Source organism: Spodoptera frugiperda, chromosome 25 (genome assembly GCF_023101765.2).
Source record: "Spodoptera frugiperda isolate SF20-4 chromosome 25, AGI-APGP_CSIRO_Sfru_2.0, whole genome shotgun sequence".
Taxonomy (NCBI): domain Eukaryota; kingdom Metazoa; phylum Arthropoda; class Insecta; order Lepidoptera; family Noctuidae; genus Spodoptera; species Spodoptera frugiperda.
In genome coordinates, this window is record NC_064236.1 from 20,739,198 (window position 1) to 20,765,989 (window position 26,792).

A 26,792-nucleotide genomic window follows, 5' to 3' on the forward strand; every position below is an offset into this window, starting at 1 on the left:
ATGAGGCTTCAAAATACGTTTTAAAATTTAAATACATTTAACTTCATTTCGAAAGATCACTTTTTTTTTCAAAAACCTTTAGAGTTAGAGTACACAGTAAGAACTTTTTTCCTGGAACCTGTTTTGTGAAATATTCAAGTAAATCACGGAATTACTGAATGCCTCTTTTTTGAGGGGGGAAAATCATCCAATGACTTCTCCCACCTTGAGCGAGGCGAGATGGAGTGCCAGACTCTTACTGACCGCCAGATTAGTGCGTGGCGGAATGAGCTCCGGTGCGATCTCATGGCGGAATGGAAGCAGCGACTGTCGCAATCGAGGGCTGGGCTCGCTGTTATTGCAACGGTAAGTCCCCTCTTTGAGGAGTGGCTAGAGAGGCGTCACGGCGTCCTCACCTACCGCCTGACGCAGGTGCTTACCGGACACGGAAGTTTCGGTAGGTTCCTGTTTGTGATTGGGCGGGAGGAAATGACCGGGTGTCATCACTGCGAAGACCGCCCGGAGGACACGGTGGAACATACGCTTGCGGTCTGCCCTGCGTGGGCTGAGCACCGCCGTGTCCTAAGGGATGTGGTCGACGACGGCGCCCTCTCGCGTCCGGCACTGATACAAGCCATGGTGCGGAGTGAGGGGAACTGGGATGCCGTCTCCTCCTTCTGCGAAGCAGTCATGCTAGCTAAGGAGGAGGCGGGGCGCGTGAGAGAACGAATCTCCTCACGCCCCAGCCGTCGCAAGAGACACTCCGGGCGTCGGGGATCGCGCGACGATCTCCGGCCACCGAAAGTGCGGGTCTGCGGACGGCGAGCAAGGGTAGCTCGCCGCCCGACCAGAACCAGACCCGTGCGTGCGGCGCGTCGCGTTCTGCGCGCGCTTCAAAGACCCATGAGCCCCAGTTAACCCGCTAGGTAGTCCGCAGCTCCGGATCAGGCATCAGCCCTACTGGGCCCCATCTGTGGTGGTCTGATGACTGTTTGAGGTGCGCGCAGAACGCGACGCGCCTCACGCACGCATCTGGTTCTTGTCGAGAGACGAGCTACCCTTGCTTGCCGTCCGCAGACCCGCAGTTACGGTAGCCTCGGAGATCGTCTCGCAATCCCTGACGCCCTGAGTGTCTCTCGCGACGGCTGGGGCGTGAGGAGGTTTGTTCTCTCACGCGCCCCGCCTCGTCCTTCGTCGCCGACCACATCCCTGAGGACACGGCGGTACTCAGCTCATGCAAGGCACACTGCCACCGCATGCTCCACCGTGCCCTCGGGGCGGTCCTCGCAATGATGACATCTGGGCGTTTCCTCCCGCACAATCCGAAACAGGAACCTACCAAAGCTCCCATGTCTCGGTAAGCACCTGCATCAGGCGGTATGTGGGGCCACCGGGGCGCCTCTCAAGCCACTCCTCAAAGAGGGGACTAGTGCTGCAATTATAGCGAGCCCAGTCTTCGGTTGCGACAGTCGTTGCTGCTATTCCGCCATGACATGGCGCCAGAGCTCGTCCTGCCACGTACTAATGTGAAGCGGCAGTTTCACCCCGGCGATGCGCGTCGGCGCGCAAACTAAAACACGCACGAGCACCTTCGCCTCCAAATCCCACGGCGTTAATTGTAGCAGCACTTGTGTTAACATATTTTCAAAACTCTTTTGATTATAGCAGCACTGGCCACTTGAGCCAAAGAGTATAATAAGTATAGACTCGAGCTTTGACACGTTTGTCAGCTCTCTTCTTTTATTTTTCAAATAATTTTATCTTATTCTAAAATCACTAAAATAGTTTGTATTGTATGATTTTCTTCTAAATATAATATCATATAATATCAAAAAGTATAATTAGTATAGGGGAAGTATATAAGTAAGTATATATAACTTTTTTTTATGGACCACATGTAGATACCACAGGGAAATTAAGAACAAATTTTATATTAATACACACATACATCCTAAAGTATATTGAATTTGCAGTTCAGTGAAACTCACAATACGACTGTGATCTTTGTTTAAAATAAATTGTCGTCGAGCGCACGTATCGATTGAGTTCTCGGTCCTCGGCAAAATAGCGATAAATAATATTATCTCCCAGTGATCAGTGTTCATTTGCGTTTGTGAGTTGTAATATATGTGTAAACCATTTGATTTTTAAAGTTTTTGTTATAAATTAATTTGTGTACTCTATTTTTGCGGTGCGCAGAACCAGTGACGTAAGAGTAGTCCGATTGATTGCCGACCATGTCGCAGATAAAGTTGATAAGCCGCGCTAGTCGCGGGTTGTCCGTGTCCGGAGCAGCTGTGCGGACAGAGTTAAGCGGAACGGTTCTACAGTCACAAGGAAATCATACTAGCATTAGAACCATGGCGAGCGACCAGAAAAAAGCTCTTACTTTGGAAACGATGAACCCACACATTAAAAAATTACAATATGCCGTACGTGGACCTCTAGTCGCCGCTGAATTACAAAAGGAGATTGATAACGTATGTTCTGAATATTTTTTGTTTATTAAAGTAATGACAATATTCATAAATTAATTTCTTTTGATATATTGATAATTTTATTAAGCACCGGTAAACTGTGGCAACTTTACCAAACCCTTGGCAACTTTACCATACTATAGGTATTCGGTATAAACTCATTTACCTGAAAAATCTACCCACTAGAATTATGTTTTGTAATATAAAATTCTGTCAGCAATTGCTTCTTTAATTTATTCATAAGTAATCGCTTGGTGTTGCTGTTGCATGTTTCTTCAGGTTAGGTAAAGTTGCCACTGACTGCTTTGTAGCAACTTTACCTGCAGCTAGGGTTGGCACTAAATCAAGCATACATGTTTGTTTCTTGTTTGTGTGTATGTAACCATTTTCGAATACTTAAATTTCACAGCATAATGAATACATAATATCCTGGATGATAAGTTATATTGGGTCTGTGCGCATGTGAGCTTTAGTTAATACCTTTTGTTTCACAGCCAATATGGTTCAAAACTCCATGAAACAAAACCGCAGAAAACTCGGAGCTAGGCAATATAATAATTATACGGAAAAGATGTTAAATTTGGCTATGGAGATCGTGAAGTAAAACAATTAAAAATTCAAAAGATTTGAACAGAACTTAGAGGGTCGGCTTCAGAGAGATATTATACACAAACACAAACACCACTGTTACTGCACTCACTTATTTATTGATACCACTTTTTCCCGCTAGGGGGTTTGTTTGTACTCACCGGACGTCAGATTGACGCCGGACCTAACTAAATTGAGGTAACGAAACCATAGCGCGATCTATCTCGATCCAAACTCCATCTATCGAGCCTCCTGACAACTTTAAATAATAATAATATTTTAATACATATTTTGATCGCGCTATGATTCCGTTACTGCTCTGAACATACCGCCCACCAAGGACATATTCATTAAATGTCCTTAAAAATGTACCGCCCACCATGCCATATGTGCTATATCCCCGATGACAATGTTATACGTCCTTGACGATATCGATATGTATACAGTAACAAAACCCCAACAACCAATACAAATATAAACAACCCATAAAATTAGTTACATATAAACTAATAACAAAATATAATAAAATGCTTCTAAATTACAGTTAACAACCTCAAAACACATAATATATAGATACCTATTGCATGTTACAATATTCTTGGTAAATAGGACTTTCTTAATATATGGTTTTCGACCCTAGAATGCATAACTGTAATATTAGATACAGGATTAGTATCTACGTCAACCATCCCCGACAAAATCCACCCCAAAGCAGTGTTCTGCGCCAAAAGTGTCCCGCTTTCGTTTTTCTTTAACCCGTGCCGAATAAAGGTCTCAGCACACATATGGGATCGGAAAGGGATCGTCACCGTATCGCCTCGAGCCGTTCAGAATGGTTGGTATTAAACTCCCTACTGCAACGCACACTAATCGGAATAATAACGTAATCGCCTCGCCTCGGAACAGGCTCCGAACTTGAATTCCCGCGCTTACGGCTCATCGTCCCCGCGCTTACGTTTCTCCGTCCCCACGCTTACGTCTCTCCGTACCCGCGCTTACGTCTCTCCGTACCCGAGCTCACATCTCTTCGTCCACCCTTTCCCCTTTCCCCTCCCGCGACGGGACTGCGAGGCGTAAGCGCGGTGTCGCCTAGCCGTAGCCGAGTTGACGTACAGGCGCTGCTGATACGCTTTCGTTACGTGCATACGGTAGGTTGACGCCTGGTTGACAGCGAGGCAAAAGGCGTTACGGTTACGATCCCTTTCCGATCCCATATGTGTGCTGAGACCTTAACCTGACTATACACTTCAGCTCCCAATAACATGTCGATGTTATTCGGCCTAAAATATTCGGGATCAGCCAACTCGCTGTCGCGCACTTCTAACCCCTGAACCCTGGTGACTCTAACAGCCGGAATAAACGCAGTAACTGATTTTAAAACATAAGCAGTTACTCTAAGTTTTAAATTTGGATTTATTCTAGACCCGATCCTGACAACTAACCCAAACCGTATACCACATTTTTTAACGGAATTTTCCTTAACCCCAATGACTGGACCAAGGATTCCGATATAAAGGAACCTTGTGATCCCTGGTCTAGTAATGCCCGAACCGCCTGGTATTTCCCATGTCTCGATTCAGCCTTTAACAAGGCTGTGGTTAAAAGCACCGTTTGCTTATTACCTGTCGAAGGACATGAGACCAGTGGTTTATTATCCGCTGGTACGGACCCGCCTACCTCATTGACCGATGAGGTTCCCTTTAGAGCAGCCGTTCTGCTCTTCCCAACAGCCGACCCAGAAACACCCGAGGGGTGTATCAAAGAATGATGGCGGCGTTTACACACCTTACACCTGAGAGTATTTTTGCAAAACCTAACCGAGTGACTACTACTGAGACAAATATAACATAAATTCTTTTCTCGTACGATATTTCTACGACCTTCTGCTGACTCTCGACAAAACGTAGGGCACGAAGAAATCCTATGACCCGCGCAACAGTACTCACATGTAATAGTTTTATTTTTAACACCCTTTATTGCATGAAACGATTGAGTACCTTTAGGAATTCTTTCACCTTTACTATCTAGATTTTCTAGACCACGAAAGCGACTTATCAGAAACTCGTTCAATTGATCGAATGTTGGCAAGTCGTCTCTCGAGTCAGAAGCAACCTGCAAATCCCATGCTTTGCGAGTCTCCCGGTCTAACTTGGAAGTAACTATGTGTACGATTATTACGTCCCATGATGACACATCGATACCTATATTTTCCAACGAACTTAAGCAGTCAGATGTTGTACTGATCAGTTTCTTAATATCCGTAGCTCATTCAAATAACAACGTCTTTTGCCCCAACAGTCGTTTTAAAATACAATTGGCCAGAAATCTTTTGTTACTATACATAGAATCTAATTTTTCCCAGCTTGCCTTGTAGTTGTCAGCAGTTACATTAACATTTTTTAGTAATACCTCTGGTTCCCCGGATAAGTATCCTTTAAGATAATACATTTTTTGTGCGTCGTCTAACTTGTTGTTGTTATTAATTAGACCGACAAACAAATCCCGAAACGTTGGCCATTCGTGATACTTACCCGAGAATATAGGTATTTTCACATTAGGTAACTTAAAACTACATCCTTCATTATTACTTCCCGAATTATTAGATATATTATTGCATTTTAATTTTGTTAGAATTTCTTTTAAATCACTTTTGAATTGGACATATATTTCCTCTACTTCATCGTACACGCCATCTTTGTGATAGCTGGAATTGAACAGCTCGGACCGTTTTACTTCCCCAATAATTTTGGCGTGTGTATTATAAAACATATGCCAATTTTGTTTCAAATTTTCTAAACATGTCTCAATATAAGACACGTTTAGTCGATCTTTAGGACATTTTTTCACTAATGACCGCGCCTTTATAATTTTAGACTTAACGTCCTCTTGTATCATACTATACCCTTCCATTGTAAAAAAGAAGTACCCAAAAATAAACTATATTATAAATAACTACTAATCACTTAGTCTCTAAACTTAAAGTCTCTAACCCGGTTTTCACTTTAGTAGCACTGATTCACTCACAATTCACTCACGATTCACTCACACTAAGTTGATAGATCTTAGCTGCCTCAGCTCCAAGAGGCAGCTCCAGATCCCCGCTGTCGTCTGGCTGCCTCAGCACCAAGAGGCAGTTCCAGATCCCCACTGTCGTCTGGCTGCCTCAGCACCAAGAGGCAGTTCCAGATCCCCGCTGTCGTCTGGCTGCCTCAGCTCCAAGAGGCAGTTCCAGATCCCCGCTGTCGTCTGGCTGCCTCAGCTCCAAGAGGCAGTTCCAGATCCCCGCTGTCGTCTGGCTGCCTCAGCACCAAGAGGCAGTTCCAGATCCCCGCTGTCGTCTGGCTGCCTCAGCACCAAGAGGCAGTTCCAGATCCCCGCTGTCGTCTGGCTGCCTCAGCTCCAAGAGGCAGTTCCAGATCCCCGCTGTCGTCTGGCTGCCTCAGCTCCAAGAGGCAGTTCCAGATCCCCGCTGTCGTCTGGCTGCCTCAGCTCCAAGAGGCAGTTCCAGATCCCCGCTGTCGTCTGGCTGCCTCAGCACCAAGAGGCAGTTCCAGATCCCCGCTGTCGTCTGGCTGCCTCAGCACCAAGAGGCAGTTCCAGATCCCCGCTGTCGTCTGGCTGCCTCAGCTCCAAGAGGCAGTTCCAGGCCCCAACTCCCCGGCTCCGCCTCCAACTCTTGTTGAAGTGGCAGATTGTTAGACACTGGACAGCGGTCCGCCCGCCGCCGTCCAGCCTTTTAGGATGCGGTCACTCCCGACACTAGTGACCGCGCAAAAAACTCTCGGGAGTACGATGTATCCAGCTCTCTAAGGACCATGAACAGAACTCAGAGGGTCGGCTTCAGAGGGATATTATACACAAACACAAACACCACTGTTACTGCACTCACTTATTTATTGATACCACTTTTTCCTGCTAGGGGGTTTGTTCGTACTCACCGGACGTCAGATTGACGCCGGACCTAACTAAATTGAGGTAACGAAACCATAGCGCGATCTATCTCGATCCAAACTCCATCTATCGAGCCTCCTGACAACTTTAAATAATAATAATATTTTAATACATATTTTGATCGCGCTATGATTCCGTTACTGCTCTGAACAAGATTAAATATTATTTTGTAGCCTTTTTACAATATTAAACATAAAAACTTACCCTTTTAGATTTTGAATTGAATTTAATTTGAAACGGAACAAAATTTATGTAAAAAAATTGTGCGTTTATTTTTTATTTTGGGTATAAGGTTCATAAAATTTTATAAAATATATATTTAATAAAAAAATCTTCGTTTTTTACAACCCTAAGCGTTACAAATTATTTGTATGTAGATTACCATGAAACCCATGGCAACTTATAACCTGCTATCTGTGTACCTTTATTGATTTCCTCATATTCTTTTCATTTTAAAAAGAAGTAATCCTGGGTTGGGTACACGCTACCCAACTGCTCGAGTAGTCAACAACCGACGGCTCAAGCAGTCCACGCCGACCGCTCGAGCGGTCCGTGTATGTCGCTCAGCCGCTAACTGCTCGAGCAGTCCGTGTACGGCCGCCCTTAGTGTCACTATCTCTTTCTGAGTGCAGTCGGTAACAAAACTTTTCGTATATTTCGTTATTACTGTTGTTAATTTTTATTGATAAGTTTTTAAGTATTTTGTTAGTTTTTGTTTAGTGTTTAAGTTTGCAATTAATTTGTGCAAATGTCAGTTGGCACTTATCTATATATTAATACGTGATGCAAAAACTTTGGACCACTTTTTACGATAATAGCGCGGACGTAGGAGCATAAAATTTGGTACACTTATAGTTTATGTGTAGGAGAAGTGCATAGCGCTAATATTTTTCAAAAATAATGCTTATAAAGTACATTAAATCAATAAATAAAACATTACACACACATGCATAGTATCTGATCGTATTTGACAAAACGTCAAAATCGATAGACATTGCGATGATATTCTCACGTCTCATATGAAAAGAGTTTTATAAAAGAGTTTGAATTAAATAAAAATTATCCTTCAACGTACGTTAAGTGGTATTGTAAATTAAATCATATATGGTCGAATTTCGGCCACTAGGCGACCACTAGTATTATTAAATATGCCACCAAAATACAATAGAGTTTTAAATCGCCAAGCGAGAAAACTCATTTATGATTTAACACAGTTTATGAAAAAATATTATATTTTTGTTTTTTTGTACTTCATCACTGATTAGGGAATTTTATTAGTACATTAGGTTTATAAAAAATAATATTGCAGTAATAGTTTTCTTCACGAATGTACCTGCGCGAAAGTTCGCAAAGCCTAACTTCAGACCTGCCAGGTCTCGTTGACAGCACTGTACTTACCTAAGTATTGATCAATTTCTCCTGAAAGTGTTGTGTCCCTTAGTCTGTGTTTGTATGGTAATAGTAATATATTTAAATTGTGCTCATATTAGGCAGTTCTAGGCACTAGGTTTCATGTCATTTAGCAATTTCCTGAGAATTGGTAATTGCCATAGGTTTGTTGTAAACAATTAATGTGTGTCACACCAGTGTATCATCTCAACATTATATTCTTACTCGTATATTCATACAGAGTATGACAAAATAGTTATGTGGTCATTATTTATTAAACATAAATAGGTTTGTATTATATTTGTATGAGTAATATCAGCTCTTTACTCGAAAATAACTTGAAGTGTATTTTTTTTTTATGAAACATTAATCGTTCAGACTTATTACCTGATGGTAAGCAATCGCCGCCGCCAATGGACACTTGAAACACCAGAGGCATTACAAGTGCGTTGCCGGCTTTTTGGGAGTTAGGAATTTAAGGTTGTTGTTCGGGAATCGGGGATGGGGAAGATTGGGAAGGGGGGAATTGGGCCTCCGGTAACCTCACTCACACAACTAAACACAACGCAAGCGTTGTTTCACGTCGGTTTTCTGTGAGGCCGTGGTATGACTCCGGTCGAGCCGGCCCATTCGTGCCGAAGCATGGCTCTCCCACACTTAATATTATAGTTTTATCTGATAACCGTGGCAAATCTTATGTGTAATAACAAAATAAAACATATTTTTAAATACTCTATCATTTTTTTTATAATAGTTTGCTTTGTAACGGTAGTCATGAATAGGACAAATAATTATGTAATAATTCGAGGTCGATGCTATAGTAGGATTATATTTGACTAACTACTGATGATTAAATTGAACTATAAATTTATTTAGTTGGGTAATCTTCCTTTCTACTACAGTAATTATTCACAGCTTTCATCAAAATAATATTTTGGGAAATATTCCGCGTGGAAGGACAAACTTTGATGTCAAAATAGTCATTATAAATGATTTTCACCTTTATAGGATGAACATATACATATTGTGAATGTCCTTAAAATAGATACGCAAAGGAGTTGCCGCAACTGGTACTTTGTATGCGAGAATTAGTATCGGGCGAGTATCAGGCGCTGGGCCAGTGCAGTCAAGTTGCACAATATTTAGAGTTCCATCAAAGTAACTATTGGGGCGCGTACTCTGTCCAATTTACAATCAAGAGTACTACCGACTGTGTCTCTTGCAAGTTACAATTGTGTTTTAAGTCATTCATTACTTTTATCAACAACGACGTTTGCTATCAATAGCATACAAGACAAAAATTGCACAATCCATGCGTAGTAACAGAAGCATACGTTGGAGATCTTTAGGCAATTAAGTAATTTAGGTAGGTTAGGTAGTCGTCCATTGCAAAATGTTATTAAATTGACATTAATTTACAATTGTGGTTATTGTATGTCGGCAGGGAGCACAGAAACCGTTCAAGCGAGTGATCAAAGCAAACATCGGAGATGCTCACGCCATGGGACAGAAACCGATCACCTTCATCAGACAGGTAAGTGGACATCTGCCGCAACTTGTCAAGGCCAGCAAAACATAGGTACCGTGTCAAATTAATTAACGAGTTTTACCTAATCAAGCAAGAGTAGCTAGTTTTTTTAGGCTTAGTTCATAATGTATGATCGCGTGAAGCCGCGCTGAACTTTCGACCGCGCTGTACAAGAACGAAGTAAACAGCTAGTATTGTCTACATCACCTCGCGGTACACGCGATACCGCTCGTCGCGCTCCGACCCGCGCGCTAGTTCTTGAACCGCGAGAAACCGCGCGGTAATTACAATTTCTACAAACTTGTACCGACCTGGGGCAATTGTAATAGCAGATTAACGGCGCATTCCAATAACCTACTTATCGAGAGGTAGAATTTTGACACATTTTGTATGGAGCTTATGTCAAAATTCTACCTCTGGTAGGCAAATCTACCGATAGGTAGGTTATTGGAATGCGCCGTAAGGCCCCTGTTATGTTGATACGGATAGACATGTAGGGTCACAAATGCTTCACTGCGAGGACCGCCCGGAGGACACCGTAGAACATACGGTGGCGGTGTGTCCTGCGTGGGCTGAGCACCGCCAAGTCCTCAGGGATGTGGTCGGCGACGGCGATCTCTCGCGCCCGGCACTGGTTCAAGCCATGGTGCGAAGCGAGAGGGACTGGGATGCCGTCTCCTCCTTCTGCGAAGCAGTCATGCTAGCTAAGGAGGAGGCGGGGCGCGAGAGGGAACAAGCCTCCCCAGCCGTCGTGAGAGATACTCCTGGCGTCGGGGATCGCGAGACGATCTCCGGCTACCGTAAGTGCGGGCCTGCGGACGGCGAGCAAAGGTAGCTCATCGCCCGAACAGAACCAGACCCGTGCGTGCGGCGCGTCGCGTTCCGCGCGCGTCTTAACCCTTAAATTGGCACTGTACTCCACTAATACCATAAACTTTAAAAAAATGTAATGACCCAAATATTTAAAAAAACCTAAATTTTTTATATTAAATAAGTAGCAATAATTGTCAATCTTGGTAGAAATTTATTGTAAATTGTGATAAAATCGAAAATAATTTGTCAAATTCAAAATTTTTTCGAAAGGGTCTGGTGTCTCTGCGACTCTGGTAAGGTTTTTATTGTTTTCTTTACTTTTTCGTTAGGGAGTTCTGGGTTTTTGGCTTTGAGGCACAAGGGGGCCTAACAAGTAACATAAAATATTCGATATTATTGCTCTAATTTACGTAATAACAATATTATAAGCTAGAATCAAAGTATGTACTCCGTGAATACCGTTGCCAGATCAGTACGAAATAGACTTTGGTATACACGAAGTACATTGCCAAATGCATAGTGTTAATCAATATGTATTTTATTTCTATATTTTATATATTATAATAACAAAAGTTGAGTTTTTTTTTATGTTTGATGGGTTGACGTTTTGCTGCTATCTCGTCTGTTCGTACGCGATGATGCGGCCTACGATGGAGCACGTCTGCCCATAAGCAACCTATTCACTCGGGCTTTGAAGACACCCAGGTTATACCCATCAGGAAACACAGATTTCGGCAAAGAATTTCACTCCCTAGCAGTGAGCATAAGGAAGCATGAAACAAAGCGCTTGGTGCGAGTGGGTGGGATATCTACCATGAAGCGGTGGTGCTTCGCAGATTGTCTTGTGATTCGATGATTTAAAGGACTAGGGGGAATCAAATTGTGCAATTCCACCTCGCACTTTCCGAAATAATCTTGCAGAGTATGAACGTGACTGATGACGTCAATTTCATACTAAATAATGTTTGTTTGTGATGATTTTTTTATAAATAAAGTAATAAATTAACAAAATGAGCATTAGTGATATATTGGCAGTGTGCTACACGTAGTACAAACGTAGTTTACACTATAATTGGCAATGTACTCTCTGAAGTACACAGGTTTTCGCGAAAACTGTAATATACAGATTTTTTCTATAATTTTTTTCACTCCTCTGGGATCATAATAAATACAAAAATAACATTAAAATGACAAATTTAAGAAATTAAAGTGCTTGCCAGTTTAAGGGTTAAAGAGCCATCAGACCACCACAGATGGGGCCCAGCAGGGCTGATGCCTGATCCGGAGCGGCGGACTACCTAGCGGGTTTCCCGGGGCTCCGGCTCGAAAAGCAGGAGAAGGAACGGGGTGGTTTTTAGTCAGTAAGAGTCTGACACTCCCTCTCGCCTCGCCCAAGGCGAAAGAAGTCATAGGAAAATGTGACTTATAACCTACTCATTGGCAAATATATAAATAAGTAGTTTATCATTGAGGAGGACGTGAATGACCCGGTGTCAATAGCCATACAAGTGATTTCAGGCCAGACTACCATAGTTTGATAATATTTATTCCTTTGCCATGCAAAGAACTTTCAAAGTAAACAGGTTATAATTTAATTATTGTTTATCGCTCCTACGCGACTTTAAATTTACACTCTAGGGGTTTTGTAGCAATTCAGTTCTGTCACTTAATTTTTTACACAGCATATTCAATTTTTAACCAACATTATTATTTAATTTTTACAGGCACTATAGCAAATTAGTTTGATTTGAATTATGTATAGGGCACTACAAGTTCACCACCACCATTTCCTACATAAGTCATTAGGCCTACTAACGTCAACATTTTAAATCATACAAACTTATCACAACACTACAGGGGTCACTCGCTAATATTACGAAACATTTCTTCTGTAAATCTGATCGCCTAGTACCAGTATCTACCTAATTTTGATGTTCGGTTTCTGGAATTTTATGTATTGGAAAAATTCATAACTTCATTCCATGAAAACATGAGTTTAAAAAACCCTTCCCGTATCGTTTGTTATGTTATCTAGAAACCGTGCACTTGGTGTGTATACCCCCCTTTTTGTTACACCGGTATATGACCAGTCATTAAGTATAATAGCTATTTAATCAGTAGACTGTAACATATCGATCGTTCATTCAAACTTTTCTGTGCACAGGTCGTCGCTTGCGTGTTGGATCCAACCCTGCTGGAGTACGACCTGTACCCATCGGACGTGAAACAGAGGGCCAAAAGAATACTGGCTGCTTGCGCGTTAGTGTTTTCTACCAACTACCTACATGTATATCTAGGCGTTTACTTACGGTACCAATTAGGCAGCACATGGGTAACGGTTATAATTCACTGTTACAGTGGCCAGTCAGTGGGTGCGTACACAATGTCGTACGGCATCGAGCTGATCCGGCGCCACGTGGCGGAGTACATCGAGCAGCGCGACGGGCACAAGGCCAACTGGCAGGACATCTGCCTCTTCGGCGGAGGTACCGGCGCTATCAGGAGCTGCCTGCAGCTACTGTGCAACCACAAAGTCGACGGCAAAGACACCGGTTAGTTGCTGTCACACTGTCCTATACCTTTTGCCTTGATTGGGCGGGAGGAATTGCCCGGGTGTCATCACTGCGAAGACCGCTTGGAGGACACGTTGGAACATATAACTTATAGCGCACAGGGTATAACATATATAACATCAGAAACATGAACTCCCATGTATGTACAACACACATTGTTTGTACACGTGGTGGTGCAGATGAATAATACTTTGCGGCGCTCGTACGCCAAAAACTATTGATTTTATGAAAAAGTTATTAATACATAAATTGTAGGATTTTTTTTCTAGTTTAATTTTGTAGATAAATATATTTTCGTAAAATGCGTCGGAACGGACTGCACGGTTGGCGCGGTGCACAGTGTTTTTTAGACCCAAAAAAAATTCTCTACTCAGATTATCGCAGTAATCGATCAATCTAACCATTCTAAATACCCGACGAGAACACCCGAGTGACAGTTCTAAATAATTTATTTTATAAAAAATTGCAAAGTTGACGTGACCTTGCTAGGGGTACCATACAATAATTCATAGAAAAAAAACACAAGTTATCTATTTCAATTAAATATGTTCAGATAGAACATACTTAGGCGCATATTTTCAATATTTGATTATTCCAATCCGCCGCCAAAATTGGGCGTAAAAAATATTTTAACGATTTTCTTTTTTATTGTTTTTCTCCATAATAACAATAAAAGGCAACATGGGACTAGCACAGAAAAAATGTGTTTATTAAGGACGCGTTCTCATAATTGACAGGTATCGAATCGCATCACTACATTGACACGACTCTCGACAATACACACATACGCACGGATAGCTGCGGAAATTATGACAAAATGAACTTGATACTCGTACTTTGAAGGTTTGAATATATTTTCTTACTTTCTTTTTTAATATTTTTATTTTGTTTAGTGCGTGCGTAGACTCAAATGTTTTGTGTTATCTGTTGTTCAATTCCGTTCAGTGCCGAATTTGGGCTCGGATTATTCGATTGGTGTCATTTTCATAGTTTTCGGAAAGTAAGCGTTCGAAATCAAAAATCAAATGGTGCCAACGCAAAACTAACTTTTTACATGCTTTTATTTAGTTTCATATGTAAAGGATGTATGTATGTGTGTTTGTTTGTATGTTTCTATATAACCGACCTCTTCCAACTCGATTTTTACCCATTTTAAACGGACCGATTTCGTTCAAACTTTGTAGACTTATCAAGGACCGGTGGCAAATTAATACCTCGTAGAAATTAATCAAGGGTCAGGAATCCCTGACGTGGACACTTAACAGCCCAGATGAACCTGAAGAGATATGAATATACTATCTTAAGAAAAGTTGTTCAGCGTGATGAGCACATTTTAGCGCCATACGAAAATCGAGGATGTAGAATCCCTGACATGGACTCCAGCCCAGCCGAACCTGAAGAGATTTGAATATACTTTCAACAAAAGATATTTAGCGTGATGAGCATTTTATATGAATATACTATCTTAAGAAAAGTTGTTCAGCGTGATGAGCACATTTTAGCGCCATACGAAAATCGAGGATGTAGAATCCCTGACATGGACTCCAGCCCAGCCGAACCTGAAGAGATTTGAATATACTTTCAAGAAAAGATATTTAGCGTGATGAGCACTTTTTCGCCATATCTTTTATACTAATTATTCTCATAACAATACTAAATTTTCCGCCTACTGTTAGTATTAATATTAAAATTATTTTGTTCGGTTCATCACAAAAACATGTTTTTAAGTTTTTTTAATCTACAATGTGATAGGGGTGGGACTTCTAACCCGTTAAGGCTGAGTACTACATCTAATTTTATCGACAAAAAAAATAATATGGGGGGTTGAACCCCTAATTGAAAATATTGAAAAATTGTGATTTTTTCGGTTAAAATAATTCATAAGTGATTTTTTTTCTCACCAAAACATTATCAAACATATGGAAAAAGTAATGAATTAGTTAGCCAAAGTAGCGTAAGCTACCGTTTGTCGTTTTTTTTCTGTTTCTACGACGCATACAACCTTTGATATCAAAAAAAGTAAAAAAAATATTAAAATTGCCATAATTTTAAGAGGGAGGGGATTCGACCCCTTCGACCCCCGACTTTTGTCGATAAAATGTAGAACTCAGCCTTAACGGGTTAGAAGTCTCACCCCTATCACATTGTATATTTTATTATGGTTTTATATCAATGGTTTTCGGGGTCGCCAAGATAAAAAAACAATTATGGTAACGAACGTGACAAGACCTGGGTGGAACAAACAAAGAAAATACATAAAATAAATTAAACATCAATTCTTTATTTTCACGATATTTGTTTGAATATGCGAGGAATGAGCCCGTAAATTCATATTTCTTGCCTGTCTTGGGTCAATTAACACGTTGGCTGCCATGGGGGTCAAAATGACCGGCGCTAGCGGAGGATTCGCCTTCAACAGATTTTTGTTGGCAGCCAAAGTGTTAATTCCGGAAGAAGACAATTTTTATAAAATCGAATGATTCACTCCGTATTCGATATTAGCGACCCCAAAAACCACAACAATGACACTCATGTCGAAAAATGACAATGCCAGAATCTCTATAGAGCTTTGTCCCACCAAAAAATATAGTGTACAGACATGCCAAATGTAGCATTCTATTGCTGCTCTATTAGTGATAACTAAAAACATGATTAAAAGCCTTTAGATCTTGCGGTTTCTATATGAATCTAAGTACAAAATATTACATTTAGGTTAGGTTAATTGCAGTTATAATGGTAGAAATAATTAAATTACAATGCTATCATAGGGTGTTTAGCTATGAAAGGAAGGAATGTCATCACTCATCACCAATTTAGTAATCCTACTTTAATTCATAATCATAACGAAACAACAATGTAAACAGAACAGACAGAGCGAATGTCAAATAATGACTTTTTGGACATAATGACACACGCACGCCAATGAGGTTTCGTTACATCTAATCACTAACGTTCAAACACGAAATCATAATTATAATATGCATTCATTATAATATACAGGGTGCAGATTTGAAACCTAGACAGAACTCGGGAGCATGTCACGGAAGTAAAAAATGTTCAATTTAAAATAAGGTTTCTGGCCAATAGTTAAAAACACAGCTATAATAAATTATTTAAGTTTGGCCGTCTTTGTAATTTGTCACCAATATTCAGAATCGCCCAGCATGTCACGCACACAGCGTAACAAGACAGCGTCGAAGGTCAGTGGGCGGGGCCACGCGAGACGCCGTCGAGTAGGCAGTCGAACCCAAGAAAAATAATTAACATTCATTCATTACTGATTTGATCTGTTAACACATTTGTCAATAATCTTAGAGTGCAGAAACAATCAATAAAAAAGTAGTACTCGTATCTGTCAAAGAAAACGTAGGTATCGCGCTGATTCATAACACTACGTGATCCTAGTTGATGCGGTTTTCACGTTTTATTGCAATTGTGGGATACTTATAATTTAACACTTAGTTGTTTAAGGTTTTATGAATACAATCGCTACGAATAGGTAAATCTAATCGAAAAGCTGTTTGCGAGCAAATTAGGTACCTAGTAAATAGAGCAACGTCGTACCGTACAATTCGTTGCTCTATGCCTAACTAATATCAACAAACGCATTGTAGGTAGGTAAGTTCAGCCCAAAGTTTTACGTGTTTTAAATCGAAATGTAAAATTTTGTTTCCTATTTGAATAAAATCGTTTGGAACCATTTAGTAAGTGACCATAGGTACGGTACTTATCAGTTGATTCATAATAGCTGATAAATTATGATTTATTAATAAAATTTTATAAACATAAAATGAATACGTAAAACAAACAATCAAAATAGAATCGTAAGATCTGGATAATAAACACAATAGGTAAGTACGTAGGTAGTCCAAGCGCTCAGCTGTTTGCGGGCGTGAAAATAGATAGTTTACTAACGTATTCTGTCTACCTAGATAGTTCTTCAGTTCAAAGTTTTGGTAGATGGTATTAAAACTGTTAATATGAAATTACTTTTGGTATTAAATAAAAATAAGTATGATCTAAATCTGAAAATGGTAAAATCCGCATAACCTACGTACTACGTACCTATCACCTACTTTATTGTTAGTTTGTTATTGCCTAACTAATTTCTAACGATTAGTGTACTACTTACCTACTTATTATCCCTACACGTAGGTTCCTAAAACTTAAGCTGTTTCATAGTAGGTACTAGTTAAGTAATGATTTACTTATTATTGTTAGTTTGTTATTGCCTAACTAATTTCTAACGATTAGTATACTACTTAGCTACTTATTATCACTTCACGTAGGTTCCTGCGGTAAAAATCAGCTGTTTCATAGTAGGTACTAGTTAAGTAATGATTTACTTATTACGTCTTATTGCAATCCTGCTGAATATCGCTCAGCTGCTTGTTTTATTTTTGTGTGTTAGAACAATTTCTTTAAAATCATCGATCTTTTTAATGCAATCTTAATCCGATCTAAAATAAACAAGTTTCTGCTAAAATAGCTATTTAATCAGAATAGCGCAGTGGCGGGCAACAACATAACATAATGAGTCGCGGGTTCGATTCCAGCATGGAATAACTGTGTATAATCCACAAATTGTTGTATCGGGTCTGGGTGAGATGTAGTTATGTTAATTCAGTAGTTATAAAAATTGATATTTAGAGAGCCAAAACTACGGGCTGTAATTTGAAAGTTTGATGCATTACAGACCTTAATTGCCTACATGTTCTAAAATTCGAAAACGAAAAGTTATTGACAATATTGGCATGTTTGTTAGTGTAATAAATTTCGTCTGTAATTTAGAATGTATTTAAAATTGTTATGAATGAATATTATCTAAATCAAAGCAGACTGGGTGCGTCGCTTTGTTTGCAGGCAGGTGTAGGTTAATTCTTACAAAGTTTTTGTTAGGTAGTAAGATTCGAAAGATAGTCTTAGAGTGGATTTATGTATTGAACTACATAAGCTCATTACATCTTACCGCTCTAATTAAGTAGGTATGTGATAGTTAGACGTATCTGTTCTTTACACATTCATAACAAAGTAGGCATTTACAACAAATAAATAAATGACGTACCTAAGTTAAGTGGAGATACTGTTCGAAGTTTCCACCTTCGCAATCTATGCAAAGTTTACGTCGCTGGTTCTCCTTAACTTACGCAACACTAACACATTTGTTCTCACTGTATCGAAGGCAATCACTTTCACGCGTAATTGGTCAACATCAATCTCGTCCGTGTATACCAATCTTTTGATGTCTCCCCACAAGTAAAAGTCCAGAGGTGTCAAGTCCGGCGACCGCTAGGTCGCCACAGGTCCACCACGGCCGATCCACTGTTGCCAAATCTTTCTTTAGGTACTCACGTACTTGTCGACCATAGTGTGGGGGAGCAAATCCTGCTGATAGAACAGGTTGCGATGGAGTGCTAAAGGAATGTCATCCAACATATCCTCGACTACGTGTCGCAACAGTTCTAAATAGGTGACGCTATTAAGGTGCCCATTTATAAAATAAGGTCCAAGTACGTGGTTGCCTATTATGCCAGCCCACACATTGAGACCAAATCGTACTTGAAATGCATGCGGTTTTGTGACATGCGGGTTATGGTCGCGATGCCCACCAGTGTTCGTTGTGAACATTGTATAACTCGAGTGAACAAACACTCGTCTGTCCACAAAATGTTGGCCTCTTGATTATCGAGCAACCAGCGGCAGAATGCAACCCGTACGGCGTTGTCACTCGCGTGTAGGTCTTGCACCTTTTGAAAATGGAAGGGATGTTGTTCTTCCCGTTTCAATAGGCGCCACACCGTAAGTGGTGTACTCCAAATCGACCTGCCTTACTTGCCCGTACTGGAAGAACTCCAGGATATCTTCCTGCAAGGCAACAGGCAGGCCTTGGCTGCCGCGACCTTCCGCATGCCAAGGAACGTCGAACTGCCGAAAATTAGCCTCTGGGTTTAGCATGACGGCCGGTGTCGGGGGTTGGCGGTTCGGAAACATTTATTTGGATGGCACGACGCACTTGTTTCCACTGATGGCGTAAAGACGGTTCTCAACTAATTCAACATTCGTAAAATTGTCTGTCATAGTGAAAACACTAATTTTAGGTACTTATTAGCAACTGAATTTAATGTCACGCGGAACTAATTCGCAACTACATCTCACGGCAGTGACAAGCATTATAATATGCGTGTGCATTATGTGCGTGTGCGTATGCGCTATAGGGATGAAGCGCTAGGGGGCGGGGCCAGTAGTTCGCGGTTTCTTATTGGTAATTTGGAAATTGGTAATAATATCGAAAACGTGTTAGCATTTGTGTGTGTAATGCCGCGTTTTAAGCTAGTTACATAACGTTCGAAATGTGATAGGCGGAGTTCTCACTTACGGATTTCCGTATTTTACAAAAAAAATAAAAAAAAAATCTTTTCATTTTTTTTATTGATTTGGACTCAGAATCGATAGCCTAGTCACCTATTGAATGCGTTTCGTTTTCAGAAATACACCCTGTATATTATAAAAAAAAATTAACTAGCAGTATGTATTAAAACCAAATTCATATTAAAATTCGTACACATTACATTAATAAATCTTTTTTTTTATTGAATTACTAGTTTTGTTCCTTGTGCAAGCGTACTAAGAAACGCAGAGGGTCGCGATAAATACAGGAAATAGGCCTTGGGTTTTTAAAATTCTTTTTATTTCCTAATTTTTATCCGCAAGTTTATCAGAATAATAATTAAGTAACCAAGGGTCTTATTTTCATTGCATAATTTTGATTAATTTACATTTTTTGTACATTGATGAAATTAAGTGGGGCAGGATCTGGCATGGTCATTTATATATTTATGTCGGCGCCATCTTGAACTTAGATTTTCACTTTATATTCGTTATAAGCGACCCCAAAAACCATGAAAATGACACCCATGATGGAAAGTTGGCAAATCTAGTCGGCGCCATCTTGGATTTTGATTTTGACTCCATATTCGCTATAAGCGACCCCAAAAACCATGAAAATGACACCCATGATGGAAAGTTGGCAAATCTTGTCGGCGCCATCTTGGATTTTGATTTTGACTCCATATTCGCTATAAGCGACCCCAAAAACCACGAAAATGACACCCATGATGGAAAGTTGGCAAATCTAATCGGCGCCATCTTGGATTTTGATTTTGACTCCATATTCGCTATAAGCGACCCCAAAAACCATGAAAATGACACCCATGGTGGAAAGTTGGCAAATCTTGTCGGCGCTATCTTGGATTTTGATTTTGACTCCATATTCGCTATAAGCGACCCCAAAAACCATGAAAATGACACCCATGTTGGAAAGTTGGCAAATCTTGTCGGCGCCATCTTGGATTTTGATTTTGACTCCATATTCGCTATAAGCGACCCCAAAAACCACGAAAATGACACCCATGATGGAAAGTTGGCAAATCTAGTCGGCGCCATCTTGGATTTTGATTTTGACTCCATATTCGCTATAAGCGACCCCAAAAACCATGAAAATGACACCCATGTTGGAAAGTTGGCAAATCTTGTCGGCGCCATCTTGGATTTTGATTTTGACTCCATATTCGCTATAAGCGACCCCAAAAACCATGAAAATGACACCCATGTTGGAAAGTTGGCAAATCTTGTCGGCGCCATCTTGGATTTTGATTTTGACTCCATATTCGCTATAAGCGACCCCAAAAACCATGAAAATGACACCCATGTTGGAAAGTTGGCAAATCTTGTCGGCGCCATCTTGGATTTTGATTTTGACTCCATATTCGCTATAAGCGACCCCAAAAACCATGAAAATGACACCCATGGTGGAAAGTTGGCAAATCTTGTCGGCGCCATCTTGGATTTTGATTTTGACTCCATATTCGCTATAAGCGACCCCAAAAACCATGAAAATGACACCCATGATGGAAAGTTGGCAAATCTTGTCGGCGCCATCTTGGATTTTGATTTAACCTCATGTTCAAAATAATATAACGAAACATTTTATATTCAGTAAAGTGTTGCTCGTACAGAATGTGTAAAAAAAAACATACAAACAGCCGAACATAGTACCTCCTCCTTTTTGTGAAGTCGGTAAAAATATCAAGATTGGTTTGTGAAGTATAATATCAAATATTTTGTACTCGTACAGCGATCTTTTTCAAGGCCATTTTTTGTAACAGGCGACGCAGCGTCCACCCACGACAGCGCTCGAGCGCAGACTGTAATTTATTTCATTTGACATTTTCTATCCAATAAATCTAAATAGTAAACAAATAAAATAACCCTTATTGCTACGCTTTAAAGTTGATGTCTGACAGCAAAATAGGAGAAAAAATTAAACGGGAACTTTTATTTATTTCCGAGACAATTTGAAATATTTTCGTAATTTTTTCCCATAGTATAATATTTAAATTATTTTTGATTATGTCTGCTTCCCCGGGATATTTTTTTGAAATTCAGAATTATGCGTGTAGTAGCAGTAAAATGTTCCTAAACTCAACCCTTTTTTGTCAATTTTGTGTGAAGAGGTAAAGAAAAATCGTGTTTGCAATAATAAAATATAACTTTTTTCACATTACCAATCAATATTTTGGAGATAAAGAAGTGATCTATCTATTGTAATTGTTAGTTATGTTCAGTTAAGTTTCTTTTGGTCGTAATATGTACTGAAAAATAGCTTATTTACGTCAGATTTGAGAACGCGTCCTTAATGATGAAATAATAAAAGATTAGAACTCTGAACTATAGAATATTATTTATTAAACAAACTAATTATTATTGACATTGCACTGTCTTTTAAAATCAAACGTAGAAGAAGTATAAAACTACAATTGTCAAAGCACGAATAAGGTTTATGCGTATTTCTATTTACTTCTATTAGGCACTAGGCATGTCTGCGTTCTATCTCCAACATTCTCCCCTGAACGCAGACCCATCGCTCTACTAAAAGCTACATGCTTTGGTCTGTGCAGTCCTTTGGTTAAAATATCCGCAGTCATATCTTGACTTCTTAGATATTTTATTACAATTTGTTCAGCAGCAATCCTTTCTTTAATGAAATGATATCTGACATCAATATGTTTAGTGCGCTGCTGATAACCTTCATTCACTGAAATGCGAATGGCACTTTGATTGTCGCAGTAAATGACGATAGGAGTTGCTGATGATTCAGGCCAAAATTGTTCATCGAATTGTTTCAGCCAAATTGCTTCCTGTACAGCAGTGGCGAGAGACATGTACTCAGCCTCAGTACTTGACAGGGCTATAGTGAGTTGTTTCTTAGAACACCAACTTATTGCAGCACCCTGAAGAGTAAAAATATATCCAGTACAGGATCTGCGGTCCTCAGAATGACTGGCCCAATCAGCATCACAATAGCCTGTAATGTTACCTTCTGAGTTTCCATCAAATGTCAATTTATAATCAACAGTGGCTTTTAAATATCTTAAGACTCTCTTCAGTGAAGTCCAATGCTCTGCAGTGGGCTGACCATTGTACCGACTTAACAAATTAACAATATATATTATATCAGATCTTGTCCCTTGTGACAAATATAATAAGCACCCAATAGCTTCTTGATAAGGTATGTTTCGCAAAATATCTTTCTCACTTTCGGCTCTCTTTAATTGAATGTTTGGATCACATGGAGTCCAGACTGGCTTACAATCGTCCATACCAAAACGAGTAAGTACCTTTTTAATATACATTGATTGATCCAGTGATATTTTATTTTCATCTTCATGTATTATTCTGAATCCAATACATTGCTTTGCTTTTCCCATATCTTTCATACTAAAGTTTTCTTTGAGCTTTTTCTTGGTTTCTTCACCAGTTTCCGGACGATTAAAAAATAAAAGTAAATCGTCAACATAAACAGAGATAAATAAAATATCGCTTTTGCTCAATATACGAAAATAAACGCAAGGATCAAGTTTTGATCGTTTCATGCCAATCTCTAACAAAACGGAGTTTAACTTTTTGTTCCACTGTCTACTAGCTTGCTTGAGACCATAAATTGCTTTATTTAAATGACATACTTTCTCCCCTCGATCAAAAGTTGCAGGAAAGCAGTAATGGCATCCATTTGATGAATTTCTAGCTTATATTTTGCAGCAAGGCCAATGAGATATCTAATCGACGTGTATCGTACAACAGGTGCGTATATCTCATTGTAATCTATTCCTTTCTTTTGCTTGTAACCCTTAATTACAAGTCTAGCCTTATAGCGACTGATTGCTCCAGTATGATCAAATTTTCGTTTGAAAACCCATTTACATGGAATAGCTTTCTTCCCACTAGGTAGATCCACTAAAGACCAAGTATTGTTGTGAATGAGAGACTCATACTCTTCTTTCATTGCCTGTTTCCATTCTTTAGATTCATTACTTTGAAGAGCTTCTTCTAAGCTCTGGGGATCATTGTTAATAAGATGTAGACTCACCATTCATACAAATATATAAAGATGAACTTTCATCATTTGCTTGCAACATTCTTTGCCGACGGGTTTTAATACCAATTTCATTTGCAGGCGATATGTCAACACACTGACTTGGTAAGTATGTTATATCTAGTGGATCATGATAATCTGTATTACTTGAAGTGTCCGTCAAGCTATTACTCAGATTATTTGAAGAAGACTGCTCTTCCTCATCAATATTTTCATCATCTTGAGTAATTGATTCTGATTTTTCTTCATTCAATGGTAAGTACATTTGTGTTAATTTTTGTTCTTTATTATTATTCTTCTCTTCATTAACATTTTTATCTTTCAAGTTTTGTATTCCGTGTACTTCATTATTCATGTTATTCATTTTTGTTTCAGGTGCTGAAAAAGAAGATTCTACTATTTTACTTTTAATATTTTCTTCCAGAAAATGTACATCCCGACTAATCAATGCTTTATTAGTCTTCGGGTCTATAAACCGATAGCCTTTTGTACATTCACTGTACCCAACAAATATTAGTTGACGAGATTTCGTATCTAATTTTTGACGCTTTTCTTTGGGTATGTGTACCATGGCAGGACAACCAAAGATTCTAATATTGCTCAAATCTGGCTTTTGTCCAGTCCAAACTTCATGAGGCGTAATATCTGATAAAGCGTGTGTGGGCGAGCGATTGACTATATATGCTGCAGTTGTTACAGCTTCAGCCCAATAATTCTTTGGTAAATCAGCATTAAGCATCATGCATTTTGCTCGTTCAACCAATGTCCGGTTCATTCTCTCGCTCAAACCGTTCTGTTGTGGTGTGTATGGAGTGGAAGTCTGATGTAGTATTCCATTTTTCTTTAGATAATTAGCAAAGTTTTTATTAGTATATTCCAATCCATTATCGCTACGTAAAATCTTAGTTTTCTTATTTAACTCATTTTCTACCCGGTTTTGTATTCAATAAACTTTTCAAATACTTCCATTTTGCTTTTTATTACGTATACATAGACCTTTCTTGAGAAATCATCAATAAAAGTTGTAAAATACCTGGCACCGCCAATCGAAGCAACTTGTATCGGTCCACATACATCTGTGTGAACTAGCTCTAGCAACCCGTTTGCCCTGGAGCCATTGCTTGGAAATGATTGCCTTGTTTGCTTACCCTCTAGGCAGCTTATACATACATACTTTTCTTTCTGTGATGACAGTTGTACACCAGTCCTGCAGTTAGGTAACTTGTGAACATCATTATAATTCAGATGGCCCATACGTTGATGCCATAGATGTGTTGTTGAGTGTCCATGGCGAATATTTTGCTATAATCGGTGTTTAGTTTATATGTATCGTTAATTAAATTCGCTGTGGCCACTTTTTTATTGAGTGCATTATACAGGGTGTCCCTGAAGTCGACGTCCAACAGGCACCAGATGATCGGCAAGGTTCCAAATGTTATCAGAAAAATATAAAAAAATTCTAAGTCCTACAGTTTTTAAATTACAGTGACTTATGTGTTATCCACGAAAAAGTACACCCTGTGCCAGTCTTTTGACTCTTGTTGTTACAAATCTTTATTTTTTCGTCTGCAGTCTTCCTTACATTATCCTGAATAGTGCTCCAGTAATATGGAATCATAAATTCTTAGCCAACTGGTTTAGATTGGAAAATATTGTTAGTTTTAGAGGAACCAAATACTCTGAATAAATTTTTCACCTTACTTTAAGTGACTGTACTGAATAAATTATGTATGGCGCTAGTAGTGGCAAATTTCACCAAAGTTGGCGCATTTAATAAGGATTCTAAAATGGTGTAGCACTTTGCACATAATTTCTTAAATACGACACAAAAAAAGATTTTTCAACGAAACTCGGTTTCGATGAATTTATTTGAACTTACTAAAAATTCTTCTAGTGTACTCAAATCATACGTTATAACCTCGTATGCACTAGACAGTACTTTGCACGCTATTTGTTATCATCATGTTGAAAATCAGCGAGGATCTCTTGTCAAACAACATTGTCTGTTTACCCGTGATTTCGCTTGCAGCATTCGTCGGCAATATTATCGCTAGAAGAACTGGTGTTGTGCATCTCGAGCCATCGTACCCGGGCTTCGGCATTTTAGCTGAGCACTGGCTTTTATGCGCCGTGTTGATTATTTCTTTTTAAATTATTTTTTGCTTTATTTGCAATTCCTTGCAACGGTGCAAATAACTCTTTCTCGACAAACTAAAGAATATTTGATGCTTCATCCCGCATTTGATCACAAGGCATGAACACGTAACTTAATCGGAGGATTCACCCATTTTTTTTTTTTTTTTTTTTTTTTTGATGGGGATATGACGAGTAATTGTGCGTAAGGGCTCATGTACACCATACCACTACCGCGTCGATATGCTGTGTACATGAATCTGCCGCGTCCGTTCCTTTTGATTTTACTACACATTTGATAATGTGTTTGATGCACTATGAACATCATATTGCAATCATGCAATATTTTTTAGTGAAACATGATACACAACATCGGTTCCTCTAGTAAGTCTATTAATATTGCCAACGAAAGCTACAAGCGAAATCATGAGTAGACAGACAATATTGTTTGACAAGAGATCCTCGCTGATTATCAACATGATGATAACAAATCGCGTGCAAAGTATTGTCTAGTGCATACGAGGTTATAACGTATGATTTGAGTACTCTAGAAGAAATATTAGTACGTTCAAATAAATTCATCGAAACGGAGTTTCGTTGAAAAATTGTTTTTTGTGTCGAATTTAAGAAATAATGTGCAAAGTGCTATACCATTTTAGAATCCTTATTAAATGCGCCAACTTTGGTGAAATTTGCCACTACTAGCGCCATACATAATTTAATCAGTACAGTCACTTAAAGTAAGGTGAAAAATTTATTCAGAGTATTTGGTTCCTCTAAAACTAACAATGTTTTCCAATCTAAAGCAGTTGGCTAAGAATTTATGATTCCATATTACTGGAGCACTATTCAGGATAATGTAAGGAAGACTGCAGACGAAAAAATAAAGATTTGTAGCAACAAGAGTCAAAAGACTGGCACAGGGTGTA

At 39.4% G+C, this 26,792-nt stretch overlaps 1 pseudogene; it reads left to right on the forward strand.

Moving 5' to 3' along the window:
* The first annotated feature begins 1,506 nt into the window (after positions 1 to 1,506).
* LOC118268408 (alanine aminotransferase 2-like) overlaps positions 1,507 to 26,792 on the forward strand; it is a 62,713-nt pseudogene continuing 37,427 nt past the window's right edge.